Raw genomic sequence first — 15615 nt, 5'->3', positions numbered from 1 at the left:
CCTACCTCATTGTGTTCAACCATTGTAAAATTTATCGCCTGTGAATATGAAATTCATCTCCATTTCTCTGGAAATTACATCTACACCATTGGAATCTGTGCATATATACAAAGGATTAATTCACCCTCTCTGTAATACTAATAAGCAGGAATTGAGACCCACCTCGTTGTAATTAACAATGGATAAATTTGTCTTCTGTGAGTATATAATCCCTCATCATATCTATGGAAATTCATATGGATTAGGTCACCTTCTCTGTGATGCTATCAAAACTTTTTTAAAATTCTGTGATAAGACTGTACATCATCTTTAAAGAACTTTAATGAACTTTAGAATCTGTTTAATTATCTACATTACTTCATGAGTATAGCCTCAAACACTAGGATGTCTAGAGAACTTACATGTATTTTAGCTGATGAGTACGGGACTCGTTTATATGCTGTAATCTTTGCAACTTTTAATAAAACCTGTCCTTGTATAATAATAATAATAATAATAATAATAATAATAATAATAATATTGAAAATAATAATAATAATAATAATAACAACAATAACAATAATAATAACAATAATAATGAAAATAATAATAATAATAATAATAATAATAATAGTAATAATAAAAATGATAATAATAATAATAATAATAAAAATAATAATAATAATAATAATAATGTCTACTTGAAGCACATGGACAAGTCCATTACATCGATCCCAGTGTGTAACTGGTACTGAATTTATCGTCCCCGAAAGGATGAAAGGCAAAGTCAACCTCGGCGGAATTTGAACTCAGAACGTAGTGAAAGGCGAAATACCTATTTCTTTACTACCCACAAGGGCAAACAAGGACAGACAAACGGATTGAGTCGATTATATCAACCCCAGTGCGTAACTGGTACTTATTTAATCGCCTCCGAAATGATGAAAGGCAAAGTCAACCTCGGCGGAATTAGAACTTAGAACGTAACCACAGACGAAATCCTGCTAAGCATTTCGCCTGACGTGCTAACGTTTCTGCCAGCTCACCGCCTTTTGGCAGACGAAATACTTCTAAGCGTTTCGCCCAGCGTACCAATGATAACAACAACAACAACGACAAGAACAATAATTATAAAGTGAAGATCAAATATATATTGCGTGTGTTTTCATTGGCAACAGACGACCATCTCCAAATAGAAGTATTTCTGTTTTAACACCCAATTTCAAAAATGCATGAACGAAATAATATTAAATATTAAGTAGAAATATTCCGCCGAGGTTGTCTTTGCCTTTTATCCTTTCGGGGTCGATGAAATCAATATCGGTTATGTACGGGTCGATGCAATCAACTTACTCCCTCTCCCGAAATTGCTGGTGTTGTTTGCCAAAATTTGAAATCAATGTGTAGGAGAAATAAAACAAAACACAGCATTACTCACTAATGGACACCATGTTAATGGTTTTAACAAATTATAAAGTGAACGGCTTGGAGCGTGTCTCATCTTTATGCGTGTTTCCTTAGATTGAATCTGTGTAGGGGGGCATGTTTAGGCGCGGCTGTGTGGTTAGATGCTTGCTCCCAAAGCTGGTTTCGGGTTCATTTCCACTGCGTGGCTCACCACGCACATGTCTTCTACTGTAGCCATTGAACTCTCAAAATCTTCAGGAGTGGATTTGTTAGATGGAAACTGAAAGAAGCCCATCGTGACTATTCTTTGACTTGGTTCAGTCATTTGGCTGCGGCCATGTTGGAGCTCCGCCTTAGTTGAACAAATCGACCCTAGGATTAATCTTTGTAAGCCTATTAATATTCTATCAGTTTCTTTTACAGAACCGCTAGGTTACAGGGACGTAAGCACACCAACATCGATTGTCAAGGGATGGTGGACGGACGAATAAGACTTCAAATTTACACACACACATACGACGGACTTATTTGAGTTTCCATCTATGAAATCCACTCACCATCGTTTTGGTCGGCCCTAGGCTATAGCAGAAGACACTCAGCCAAGCTATCTCGCAACGGGACTGAACCCGGAACCATGTCTTTCTTACTCATTTGCGCTATCAGCCCTATCGTAAGCATTTGAGACAATGATATTCTACTGTCTCACACCCTACCGTCTTAACCACGGAAGAATAGAACACACAATACGATGTAAGTAAATCGACGTGATGATCATGACCGAAACGCCTCTAAAACAATGGCGTTTGTTTTAGAAATGTGTCAAGTACATAAGAATATTCTCTGGGTGTTGCCAGGATATATGAAAAATAAAGTTTTGGTAATATTTTAGAAGTCGAGGACACATGAAATCTTGATTAAGGTCATGATTTCAGATCCTGGGACGAGTGGTGTATTGTGCGCAGACCAATTCATCTCATATTGCACAGCGACCATTTCAACACTTGACGTGTAGGAATGGTGACTAGCTGGAATATGGATTTATTTTCCGGATATTAAAGTATTTCAGCCAATCACATACATCAAGGGAAAATACTGCCACTCTCGTTTAAAAAATATAGAGAATTATTACAACAGGATATTTCATTCAGTATGCATTTCGGATAGAAGCTGGAAGGTGAGACAAAAAAATTATATGAGGCAATAGAATATTCAGATAAGTGGATAAGTCTTTTAATTTCTGTAAAAAAATTTGAAACTGAAGTAATATTTGGAGTCGGCTTTATAAAGGTAAATAAATTTTTGTTACTTTTCTTTTAAGATTTAACATTTGTATCTACACACACATGTATATATGATTTATTTTTCCCTGTCTCTCTATCATTCTATAACTATGCAACTTAATAGAATAATGTTGTTCCTGACAATCATTTGTCGGTGAGCATTTGGTTCCAAGCAACCATAACATTGTTACATGCACGTCAGAATTATTATTTAAATATTTGTTTGTCCTGTTCATCCTATATATAGACTTATACATAAACACACATGCATAGGCGTGGCTGCGTGGTAAGAATCATGTTTTGCAAGCAGATAGTTCCAGGTTCAGTTCACTGCATGGCAATTTGGGAAAGTCTCTTCTACTATAGCCTAAGGCCGACCAAAGCCTTACGAGTGGATTAGGTAGACAGAAACCGAAAAAAGTTCTTTATATATATATATATACATATATAATATATACATATTATATATATGTATATATATATATATATATGTATATATATATATAATATATATATATATATATATATATATATATATATCTATATATATATACATATATTATATATATATATATATATATTGATGCATATATGTGTGAGTTTGTTTGTGTATGTGTGTTTCTGTCTTTGCGACTATGTTTGTACCCTTTCATATCTTGACAGCAGGTTTTTACGCTCCCCTCCTTACCATTGTGGTTCGGCTAAAGAGGCCAATAAAATAAGTATTGGCTTCCAAGAATAAGCCCTGATGTCAATTTATTGGGCTTCAAGGCTTTTGATATAGTGCTCCAGCATGGGCGCAAGCAAATGACTTCAACAATTAAAAGAATTAAAGAAAAAAAATACACATATATGCGTGTGTTATACATCTAAATGCGTATAAATAATATCTATGTATTTATATACCTATATATATAACGTGTGTGTGTGTGTGGTGTGTGAATGTTTCGCTTCGTACATATGTGCATGTATTCACACACGCATGTAGACACACGCCCGCCATATACATACATATATACATACATGCATATATATTATATATATGTATATATATATATATATATATAATATATATATCTATATATATGTACAAATGTACATAGATTCACACACTCATGTGCACACACACACTCATACACACACATATATTTGTGCGCGTTTGTGTATGTATATATATCCTCATGCATCTTTCTATAATCATACATGATTACATATGACACCGCGTTGCAATTCTTTGTCCTAAAATCCTAGATTGCCACCTACTAAGTGGTTTCTGGATTAGGTACAAGGCCGTGGTTGTGTTTTTGTGGGGAAGGTCGAAAGTCGAGTAATTGGACTTCAGCACCTCTGAGAAATGAAAGGATAAGTTGTTTCAAGAAATATTCTTCTAAGCATGATACAAATCGTTCAAAACATTACCCCGACAAAGCCAACGGACTGTAAGGACCGTGCGATGCGAGTTGACAAGAATGGCTCTTTAGTACCACATCACAAGCCCTTACAATAAAGAGAAAATTGATAGTACCATCTATTTGCCAGATGGATAAAGGAGACAACCGCGTAGAATGATTAAAAGAAGATTTATTGATATGTTAACAGATGTGTCTGTGTGTGCATCATGTATACTGAACGATAGACATGCCGTCATGAGAACAGAATGTATGCGTATGGTTCATAGATGTAGGAGACAATTAGAGGTATATGTTGAACGTGATGTCGTGGCTGTGATGCTGCTGCCTGGGTAACTTGTACAGGAATTCATACTGGTTGTATATTTGTTGTTGACCCATGATGAAGTAATTCATGAACAGTGAAGTGTTTGGAACCTGGGTGCATCGCTTGCAGAGCTGTGTACATAGAGAGATGATGTTGAAGACGTTAAGGACATGGTGATAGCGACGACGATGGAGGTTGTTGGAATGCTGTTGGACAAAGTTGGTAAGTCTCTGGAACTGGCTGTGTCTTTGTGGTCAGAGGCTAGTCCTTAAAAGGTCTGGAACCAAAAGACGAAAGGAGAAAAGGGGGAGAGTTTTTATAAGGAGAAATAGGCCAAAACGGGGTAGAGAACAGGCTGACTCCGACTGGTTATACGCGGCAGTTTGGCGCGACAAATTGCGCCAATACCAACTAATCAGAGTAGTGGACAGAACGGGATCCAAATAGCGGCAAAAGGCTAGCTGTTCCGTGCTACTCTCGAATGCACGTATATATAATAAATGGGAGAGAGAAATTTTAACCGAGTCTACGCTGCAGGACTTTACTGTGAAGTGGAAGTCTGCATATTCGCTGTCCAGTTCCTGCAGAAGAGAACTTAAATTGTCTGTGAGTCAGTGAAGAGCAAGAAACCATGAAGTTAACTATTTTAACAACAGTTTTCCACGACAGAACTCAAGCTTTGTGTGACGAAAGTTTTGCAACTAAATTTTCCTGATGTACAATGCAATTAAAACACATTACACTGCGTGAAATGTGATTTTCAAGACACTTAATAAATCTTTTTTTCCTTTCCACCACTGCACGTGCACCACCAGTAGTAATACAAAATATTTTATTTGTATTAATAGCTTGATTTTCGAAATAATTTAGAAATGCAGTCAGAATGTCCTGTCCTGTAGATGTATTGGTAAGAGAATAATCAAACAACATGATTCTTCGTAAATACGATCATTGTCCCAGTATCTTGCAACAATTGCTAGGTGCGCCATGTCATTCACTTGAGTACTTTCATCGATAGGGGTCACTGAATGCAGCAGCATTTTGTAATCTAACTTTCTGTGTTATAATTATGTTTTCAGCTATATCAGTTATACGTCTCTCAACTGATCATGCAGAAGTTGGTATTTCTTGAATTCGAGACAGTATTTTTTCAGCGTTTGCTTAAACACTGAACACAATTTTAGCAATTCTCAAAAAAGTTTTTTTGATAAATTCTCGGGCTGTAAAAGGTTTACCTTTCTCAACTATACATTAAGCAATTGTCTAACTACATTATTTAGCTTCATTGTTGGTTCCAAGCATTTGAACAAAACCAGAAGTGCTTTTTTTGTAACTAGAAATAGCCCTTTTTATGACTTGCCTTTTATCAACAAAATTTTTTCGAAGATCTCGCTTTGACAGTTCCATTTCAGATGATTGCAACAACGGTGAAAAAATATCAATGTTAATTTATTGATGCATTTGGGCAAGTCTATGTCTGTATTGTCTGTGTGTTTTGGGTTCTGTTTCTTTTTCTTTTGTGTGTTCAGGCGACTACTTGCCATTTTTGTCTTTCGTCGTCCCTATCCGCGCAAGGTATGTCTGAGTGCTCCGAACAGGGGAGGGGCAAATCTTGTAGAGCTTTTTGGCGTTTCCTATTCATAACGTTGTTGCTTTTTTGGTGGCGGGGACCGGGGTTGATGCTGTTGGTTTTGCTGCTGCCCGTGCTGCTGCGATTAGTGTTGCTGCTACTGTTACTATTGATTTTGTAGCCGCGATCGTCACCTGCCTCTGTTGGTGCTGTTGCTATTGTTGTTATTGTTGCTGTGGTGGTGGTGTTGATGATGTTGGCAAAATTGAGAGGCTCCTTTCTCTAATTTGTTGTGGGCAATAGAAGAATTTTAGATGATTTGTGTTCCCACACAGATGATACCGAAACCATCAGCTTTCAAAGGCCACGTGGAGGTTGGTGCCAACGTGTGAATTTATGATATCTGGAATTGTGTCCAGACTTTGGCTGTCCATTTTCACCCACAATTTTAGGCCTTGACCCGAATAGTTTGTTTGTAAAGTTTCCGCATCTGTAAGATGCTCGTTTTGCCTATATGTCCAAGAGGACATCTACCACCAAGAATCAGCTGTCTATTTCTGGTGGTGTGTCTTCTTTTTTAGGGTCAAAGTGGATTGATTCCTTGCCTCCTCTTCATTTTTCTGTTATGTTTTTGTTGGTGCTGATGGTTGTGATGCTGTTGTTGTTGTTGCTACTACTACTGCTGCTGCTGCTGTCTTTGCTTTGTTTCTCAAAAATATTAACAAGCGGAGGTGACAAAATGTCAAAACGGATGATGTAAGAACCTTTATTGCCTCGATTTGGGAAGCCAGACTGAACTTTTTCTTTTTAAAATATAAATTTGTAGGTTTTAAAACTCAAAATTCGCCTTTAAGGGGCGAATTCTGGTCACCGCAGCTAGCCCCGCTTACAGCGAGGTGGGTTCTGTGGTCAATAAAATTTTGAAAACAACATTGTAACAACAAATTCTAAAGAAAACTTAGAGCTCCGAACAACTAGTCTCCAAAACCGACACAAATTAATAATAACAATAAAGAAATGGAAAAACTTTCAAAATACAAAGACCTGGAAATAGAGGTAACTCGAACGAGGAATCTAAAAACAGAAACAATTCCTATCATAGTAAGTGCATTAGGCATGATAAAAAATTATTCAGACAAATACATAACAAAAACACCAGGATTTACAAACACATATAACATACAGAAAATTGCATTGTTGAATTATTCTTTTAGATCAGTATTTCTCAACGAGGATATCAGAGGAGAGTTCAGGGAGTCGCTGGCGATGTATCGTGATGATCAAAAATCCACCTGCTAAAATTGGTTAGTGATTCAAACTGCAGACTCAACGCAAAATGGTCACATTTAATTCAAAGCGTAAAAATGGTATGAAAACAATTGGTATGAGTTCACAAAGTCCAAACGATTAATAGGGAAAAACCCTCCGGGCTACATCCCGAAAATTCATTTCTTTGCCGAATTTCTACAATGTTTACGGCGATTCGTCTTGCTTTTTTATTTTTCATGCAATTTACGCATGCTTGCACGCGTGGTGAACACAGTTCACGTCAAACAGCTGACTGAGTAAAGTTCACTATTCAATGCATGGAGAAGGCCTAAACAAACACATTATCGATTTTTGCACTTGCGAGATGAATTCGGAACAGAAATAGCGCAGTTCAATTTTCATTCGCCTAAACTTTAAGTGACCCATGTTGGTGGTTCTACGATTTGTTGGCTAGGAGGAGATGTGCCGGGAAGTAAGTAAAAGACACACACACACACACAGATACACAGATAGACACACAAGTTGAGTTTTATTATATAGATTTACGTTCATGCTTTATTCTTGTTTTCAGTAAAAAAAAGTAAGTAAAATGAAATCATGATAGTTTATTTAAGGAAAAACTTTGTATGAACGCTTCTAAAACTGGGGTACAGGAAAAATCCTTTGATACAATACAGTTGCTTGTGGGGTCCCATCGGATTTAACGACCCAACCAGGTTTACAACCACTGCGTATTTAGGGTCTACGAAACTCATGGTTCGCTAGTTTTGTATATATATATATTAGACCCCCCTCCGAGTATGGTTACAGATGTGTGTAGGAGTGCGTTTGTGTTTGTGTGTGTGAGTTTGGTGTTTTCTTTGATATTATTACGCGTTAAAGCTATAATATTTTTATAAATTTCTTCACACTAATTTATCGAAATTTAATTTTTAGCTTTAAATATCCAATCATGAAAACAAAAAATATTTGTCATGTGGAACAGGGGTGAATTTTAGTTCCTTCAGAGAATCTGCAATTTGAAGTTAATAACATTGAAATCTCTGACATTTCCTATTTTCTTCTTTTACAGATAAATCTACGCCTGGCAATATGTTTCACCACGTAGTATCATATAGACGGTCTCTTGTGTTGATACTGTGTACGATATTGTTTTTGGAGACTCAAGCTGATTCAGATATATGCAAGATATGTACTTGCAATTCACTTACAACGAGAATAAATTGTGTAGGTCGCAATTTACTATCAATTCCACAACCAATTCCGACGAATGTTGAATATTTGTAAGTATTTGACACTTTCTACGTATTTTCCATATCCAATATTTTAAATTCTCATTGATTATGTTCTCAGCTAATCGCTTATGCTGTTTATCTCACAGCTTTAAGCACAATCTTATGTTAGAGTAAAACAAATCGATAAGTTACCTGCTGTGAAGTCAAATAAACTGTTTCCTACCATATTGAATTTATAATATATAACATCGCATACACAGAGATTGGATATGACTAGTATCTAACTTTGATGTCATTTGTCTGAACTTATCAAATCTTACGGTATATTCAATGAACGGACAGTATAAAAACTTTAGTGCTAAGAAAACGTGTATTCCACATAGTTATATTATATCATTAATTAGTTGAATTGTTGCTTATTATTACAGTAATATGATATAATATCAGTTGATCGTGTTGTCACAAGAATAAGTTAATTATTCTTTGTGTTAATTTTATAATAGAAATGCAGCGAGCTATCAGAATCGTTGTGCACACGCCAGACAAAATGTTGAGCGGTATTTCGTTCGTCTTTACGTTTCGATTTTAAATTCTGTCGAGGTTGACTTTGTTTCATTCTTTTTTGGAGTCGGTAAAATAAATAGCAATTTCTCTGAGATCAATGTAAAGGACTTGTCCCTTTCCCAAAATTTCAGGTTTGTTCCTATAGAAGAAATGATTATTTTTATAATTAAAAATGAAACAGATGGATTAAACAGCAGATAATGACGAGATCCGCTTAAATTACCAAATTCTTAAAATACCTAAGTGAAGAAATCAAAATAGTGTTATTTTAACAAATTATGAGGAATTTATTTTTGATAGAATGTCATCAGTAAAATTTACCCTATCATGAACACAATAAAACTTATTACAAAATTATGCAAGCTTAATTGAAGTTTCGGCTGATTGATGTATCCCCGTTCACCTGAAAACTTACGTAATTTTTAAGTAAATTATTAAAATTTAATGTCTCAAGAAATGGAATAGAATAAAAAAGAGTAATTATTTGATACATGCAATCATAACAAATACTCTGTTGGAACACATTGCTCTTCCAGGTGATTATTTCCAGTTAATTGGCTTGCATCGTTGCATTAATCACCTTAAACTTTCAGTTTTAATCAAATTATTCTAATACTAAGTGGATCAATTCATTCGATCAGATCTATTTCTCAAAACATTTGGAACGTTTTGACAAAATGAGAATCCTAATGTAAAATAAAGAGAAAGTTTCAATAATGGAATCCCTAAATCTCGTATAACTCAAGATGTTGAATAGTAAAGTTGAAGTTCTGTTTAATAAGTTAGATATTTTCATCGTTCATAACTTGAGCGAGGATAGGCACAAATCTTTTGACCGTCTAGCAGAATACATTGCGTTCTGACACACGGCAATCTGACTTCAAGTCCCGCCAAGGTCAACCTTGGGTCATTCATTTCAGAGATCAATAAAGAACCATAACAGTTCAATGAACAAATGCAACTATGAGGACCTCGAATAAGACACCTTGCAGTATATTGTCCAGTTGTCTGTGACCTGAGTTAAAATTCCACACTTTTTATTTTACCGATTTTGGAGAAAGGATCATACAAGTTTTTTAACCCCTGCAAGATCCCTAATACTTGTGAGACAGATATCATTAATATTCCGTTTGAGCTGTTGCAGGTTAACCTTTACAGGAATGATTAACAGGGATGCTATTTAGGGGATGAAGGATTTAGCATAGATGGCTAATAATGGTAACAAACTGAGGTTTAATACAGCAAGAGTAAGGAGCAAAGGGCTAAAAAAGACGAAAAAACTAAGGCAATGTATGTTGTCACATCCCTTTTTTAAATAAACACCTAAGCCAGTTAAATCACCATGTAAGGTTGTTCTCCTTTGTAGCACATAACTCAAAATTAAATCAGGGTTTCCCACTCTACCATCACCAATTCTATAATAAATCCCTTTCTATTTCTGTTATGTTTTCCTTCCTAGTCTATTATTTCAGTCTTGAAGTTTTGGGGGTTTATTTATTTTTGTGAAGAACTTTATGCATCAATTACGCAAAGGAAAGGAGTTTATTTTGCAAAGATAAATTACTTTTGACAGCAAAGTGTAATAACAAATAGAATGCTCATTGGACAGAAACAAGATATATAAATAAAGCTGACTTCTGAGATGATAAAAATATCTTCCACTGAAAACTGATGTTGCAACGAAGGCTTTGTAAATCTAATTCAAATCACAAATATTTGAACATCCATTCTTTTCTCATATTTTACATGCATGTGTGTTTTCCATTCATACTTACGTATGACTTCTTAATCTGTTTTATATCTTATATAATAAAATATACGTAAAATGCAAACAGAACCTTCGTGAAGACGAAAAGAAGCCTTACAAACTGAAAATGACAATTCAATCATCCTAAAAGAACGATTGGGGAAGGGTGATAGCAGTCACGGACCAAGACTACTATAAAGATAAAATATTGGAAACAGACTAATCCTGCTACAAGGAAGAACCAAGACACGCGGAGAAAGTAATAGTGAATACACTCAAAAAGTCTGATAAATGAATACCAACGTTCGTTCACAGATAAAGAGAAAGATTATTTATGCAGCTCTGTAATGAATGAAAAGAGTAATTTCTATGGATCACCCAAGATCTGCGAATGCTCCAAAATGCAAGGATCAGCATATAAAAATACTAAGACCTACTGACATCAAATTGAGACCAACAGTTGCTGGACCTTGAGCCCCAACACAACAACCTGAGCTATCTTTTGGATATACTCCTCAAACCGTTGTGCCCATTAATGCCCAGCTATACCCGAGACGATATGGATTTCATCAAACACATTCCACCCACTGTCCCAGAACGTACTATACTTAAAAGATTTGACTAATCTTTGTACAAATACATCACACTTTGGGCCTGGAAGCAATCAAACACTGGGTAGAAAAACATAGCGGACGGATGGACGAACGCTTCAAAACGCATTTCCAAAGACACACGCCGGGAACTAGAAGACAACACCTTTAGATTCGATAATAAACTGTATCGACAGATAAAAGGACACCACTACGGGGACGAGGTTCGCACACGTACTCGCCCCCAGAGGTAGATATACATATGTGTGTATATTTCTGAGCATATATGTGTGTATATTTCTGAGCATATATGTGTGTATGTGCGTATATGTGCGTGTATGTGTGTGGATGTGTGTGGATGTGTGTGTTGGTACATAGAGAGGCGAAGCGGATACTCGAGGTTGTGCAAGTCAAGTAGGAAATAAACATGAAACGGCTCCACGTTAAGATATTCTTCTCCTCTGGCTTCTTCTTTTTCTTCTCCTTCTGCTTCTTCTTCTTCTTCTTCTTCTTCTTCTTCTTCTTCGTTATCTTTCTTCTTCTTTTTCTTCTTCGTTATCTTTCTTCTTTTTCTTCCTTTCATTCTGAAGTCACAGTGTTTGATATCGTATCACAAATATTTTCCATATAATCTATTTTACTCTTTCTTTACTGCTATAGATATCTGCAATGGAACAACATTGCAACCATCAAAGAAGGTGCATTCACGGGGCTTTCGAATTTAAAGGATTGTAAGTTCGTTCAGTTTCTTGATACTATTTTCCGAAAGTAATAATTGATGCTGATATATAAGCTCACAAATGTATAAAATTTCAGACTGCACCAAACAAAATCAATTCGAATTTGTAGAATGAACAAGATTTAGGGAGATAAAAAGAGAATATGAGAGAGCGAGACAATGTGAAAGAAAGAGAGAGAATTTGAGAGAGAAAGTGAAATAATAGGAAAAATATAATGTTCCTTTATTGTAGTTGCTTTGTTTCAATTCGCATCTCAATAACTCATTTTTGTTCCCCAAATTTCAATGATTTTGATATGAATTTGTATTAGAAATGGTAACGTTTGTGAGTTTACATGTTTGCATCAAATATTTTTAGCTGAAGTATATGTGTATGTTCATATATAAGTGTAGTTCTGTGTGAAATGTGACTATATCATTCCTTTATTTTATATTTTACATCCTCCTCCATTTCTTATTTCAATATTCTCCTTCGTGTTTCGATATTATCATTCAACTTCGAATTTTGTCATTCACTTCACGTTATTTATGTAATAGAGCAACTGAAGTGGAAGCGGAAAATATATATTCGAATAATATAGTCACATACATTCTATCTGTAAACCTGAAATACTTACTGTACTTGTAAGCTGGAATATTTGGCCTGATACAATTAAACTGCTGATATATTTCTTGTAAGCGTGTGTTTTCTAATATTCTTGTGACAATGAAGCGATATGAAATAAATAATCTCTCTCACCATATTTCCACAAGTGTGAGTGGGAATATGTGTGATGTGAGTGTGCATACCGCATTCCGTCGTTGATACTATGAATATAAGAATGCGTATGAGTGTATTTGAATATGTTGATTTCTGATTCCGTATATTTCCTGATTTTCCAGCCATGTCTTCTCGCCCAAAATTTTTCAATCTGTCCTTGAATTATTTCCTGATATTTTAAGAACAATTTCAGTTTCGTCTTCTTGAACACCATGATTTTGAAAGTGTCATCTTCTTCTTCTTCTTCTTCTACTTCTTCTTCTACTTCTTCTTCTTCTTCTACTTCTTTTTCTTCTTCTTCACCTTCTTCTTCTTCTACATGTTCTTCTTCTTCTTCTTCTACTCCTACTTCTCCTCCTCCTCCTTCTCCTCCTTCTTTTTCTTCTACTTCTCCTTCCTCCTCCTCCTTCCCCTTTGTCTTCTTCTTTATCTTCCCCTTCCTCCTCCTCCTCCGCCTCCACCTATTTTTGTCTTTTCCCTTCTCCTCCTTCTTTTTCTTTTCTTCCTCCACTTTTTAATCTTCTATATCTTCTTATACTCTACCCTCTGCACCTCCTCCTATTTTCCTCCCCCTCCTGCATCTCCTTGTCCTTCCCTGTTCTCATCCTTCTTCACCTCCCCTCCTCCTCCTCCTCCTCCTGCTCCTCCAACTCCTCCTTCTTCTACTTCTTCTCACCCCTTCTCTTCCTCCTTGACTTCTTCCTTTCTCCTTCTCCCTCCTCTCCTTCTTCTTCTTCTTCTTCTTCTCCTCAATCTCTTTCTTGTTCCTCTTCTTCTCGTATTATTTTCCAATAATTTTGTCCCTTTTCATAAAGAACAATATTGAATATGTTATCGCAATTTACACTATGTCAATCTAACCAATATTGTTTCCTGCTTCAGAGATCTTTCCTACAATAAAAATTCAAGGATTGAAAAAGAGATGTTTCAAGGCCTTCACAGCTTAGAGAAATTGTAAGTTCTTTCAATGTTTTCGTTTATACATGAGGAATATACTATGTCTTTAAATTTAATATCCCTATTCCATGTTTTCCTCACTCTCTATTACTGTATCATATTCAGTTCTCATATTCGTGTTATATTTATTTGATTGAGTGTGAACATTCAATGACTGTCAGTTGATAATTGTCTGCATAAAATGTATTCCTTAAATAATATATGTGTATGTTCATATGTATGTATGTATCTGCACTATTAATATAAAGGTTTAAGCTACTATTTTCTTACACATTGTTCTCGTTTGATTCTGTGGTGCCGTGTGGTTATTTATCCACACTTCCACCGAGATAATTTTTTTTGTTATTGTTGTTGTTGTTGTTTTGTTCTTCTTCTTGTAATTATCTTTTCAGCCTCCTCCTCCACTCCTTCTCCTCCTTTTTCTCTTCTTCTTATTATTATTGCAATTCTCCTCCTCAACCTCCCCTCTTCTTCGTCCTACTCATCCTCCTTTTTTCTCAATTTCCTTCTTTCTCTTCTATTTTCTTCTACTTCTCTTCTTCGTCTTCTTCTTTCCTTCTTCATCTCCTACATGTTCCTCTTCTTCTTCGTCGTCTTCTTTCTCTTCTTCTTTTCTTCTTCTTCTTCTTACTTCATCTTCTTCTTCTTCTTGTTACTTTTCTTCGTGTTCTACTCTTCATCTTTTGTCTTCTCTAGCCTTCTTTTTCTTCTTATTTTTCTACTTATTGTATTCTTCTTCTGTTTTTCATTCTCTTCCTCTTCTTCTTTTCTTCTTCTTTTCTTCTCTGTACTTTCTGCTTCGTCACTGGTCTCCCTCTTTTCCATTCTCTGCCAATTATTCCTCTTATTCTCATTCTCATGCTCTTCCTGCTCCTTCTGCTTCTACCCCCAGCTGCCGCTCCTCAGTCATCCATTCCTTGGACCTCCCTCCTAACCTCCCCACCACACCTTCTCTTCTTCTCTTCCGCCCCCTCCACCTCCTGCCCAATTCTCCTTCTTCTAGTTTCTTCTTCTACTCCTCCTCTTCTTCTTCTTCTTCTTCTCCTCCTCCTCCTTCTACTTCTTCTTTTTCTTCGTTATCTTTCTTCTTTTTCTTCCTTTCATTCTAAAGTCACAGTGTTTGATGTCGTGTCACAAATATTTTCCATATAATCTATTTTACTCTTTCTTTACTGCTATAGAAATCTTGGTGCCAACAACATTTCAACCATCAAAGACGGTACATTCAAAGGGCTTTCCAATTTAAAAGAATTGTAAGTTCTTCAGTTTCTTGATACTATTATCCGAAAGTAATAATTGATGCTCAAATATAAGCTCACAAATGTATAACATTTCAGACTGCCCCGAACAAAATCAATTCAAATTTGTAGAATGAACAAGATTTAGGAATATGCAAAGAGAATATGAGAGAGCGAGACAATGTGAAAGAAAGAGAGAGAATTTGAGAGAGAAATTGAAATAATAGGAAGAATATAATGTTCCTTTATTGTAGTTGCTTTGATTCAATTCGCATCTAAATAAATCATTTTTGTTCCCCAAATTTCAATGATTTTGATATGAATTTGTATTAGAAATGGTAACGTTTGTGAGTTTACATGTTTGCATCAAATATTTTTAGCTGAAGTATATGTGTATGTTCATTTATAAGTGTAGTTATGTGTGAAATGTGACTATATTATTCCTTTATTTTATATTTTTACATCCTGCTCCATTTCTTATTTCAATATTCTCCTTCGTGTTTCGATATTATCATTCAACTTCTTGTGACAATGAAGCGATATGAAATAAATAATCTCTCACCA

The 15615-nt window shown here is 35.6% G+C and overlaps 1 long non-coding RNA gene across 2 annotated transcripts; it reads left to right on the top strand.

Moving 5' to 3' along the window:
- Positions 1-2548: 2548 nt before the first annotated feature.
- LOC115230554 lies at positions 2549-15079 on the top strand. 2 transcript variants are annotated; one of them, XR_004997512.1, is made up of 5 exons: positions 2549-2673; positions 8294-8504; positions 12018-12088; positions 13739-13810; positions 14995-15052. It is a non-coding gene; the product is annotated as an uncharacterized LOC115230554 (long non-coding RNA). The 2 variants fall into 2 exon arrangements; XR_003883441.2 differs by lacking the exon at positions 13739-13810 and having other exon boundaries at positions 14995-15079.
- Positions 15080-15615: the final 536 nt, after the last annotated feature.

The sequence above is a fragment of the Octopus sinensis genome, unplaced genomic scaffold (assembly GCF_006345805.1).
Source record: "Octopus sinensis unplaced genomic scaffold, ASM634580v1 Contig15773, whole genome shotgun sequence".
NCBI lineage: Eukaryota > Metazoa > Mollusca > Cephalopoda > Octopoda > Octopodidae > Octopus > Octopus sinensis.
Note: the sequence above shows the minus strand (reverse complement) of the source record. Positions and strands in the feature narration are given on the sequence as shown.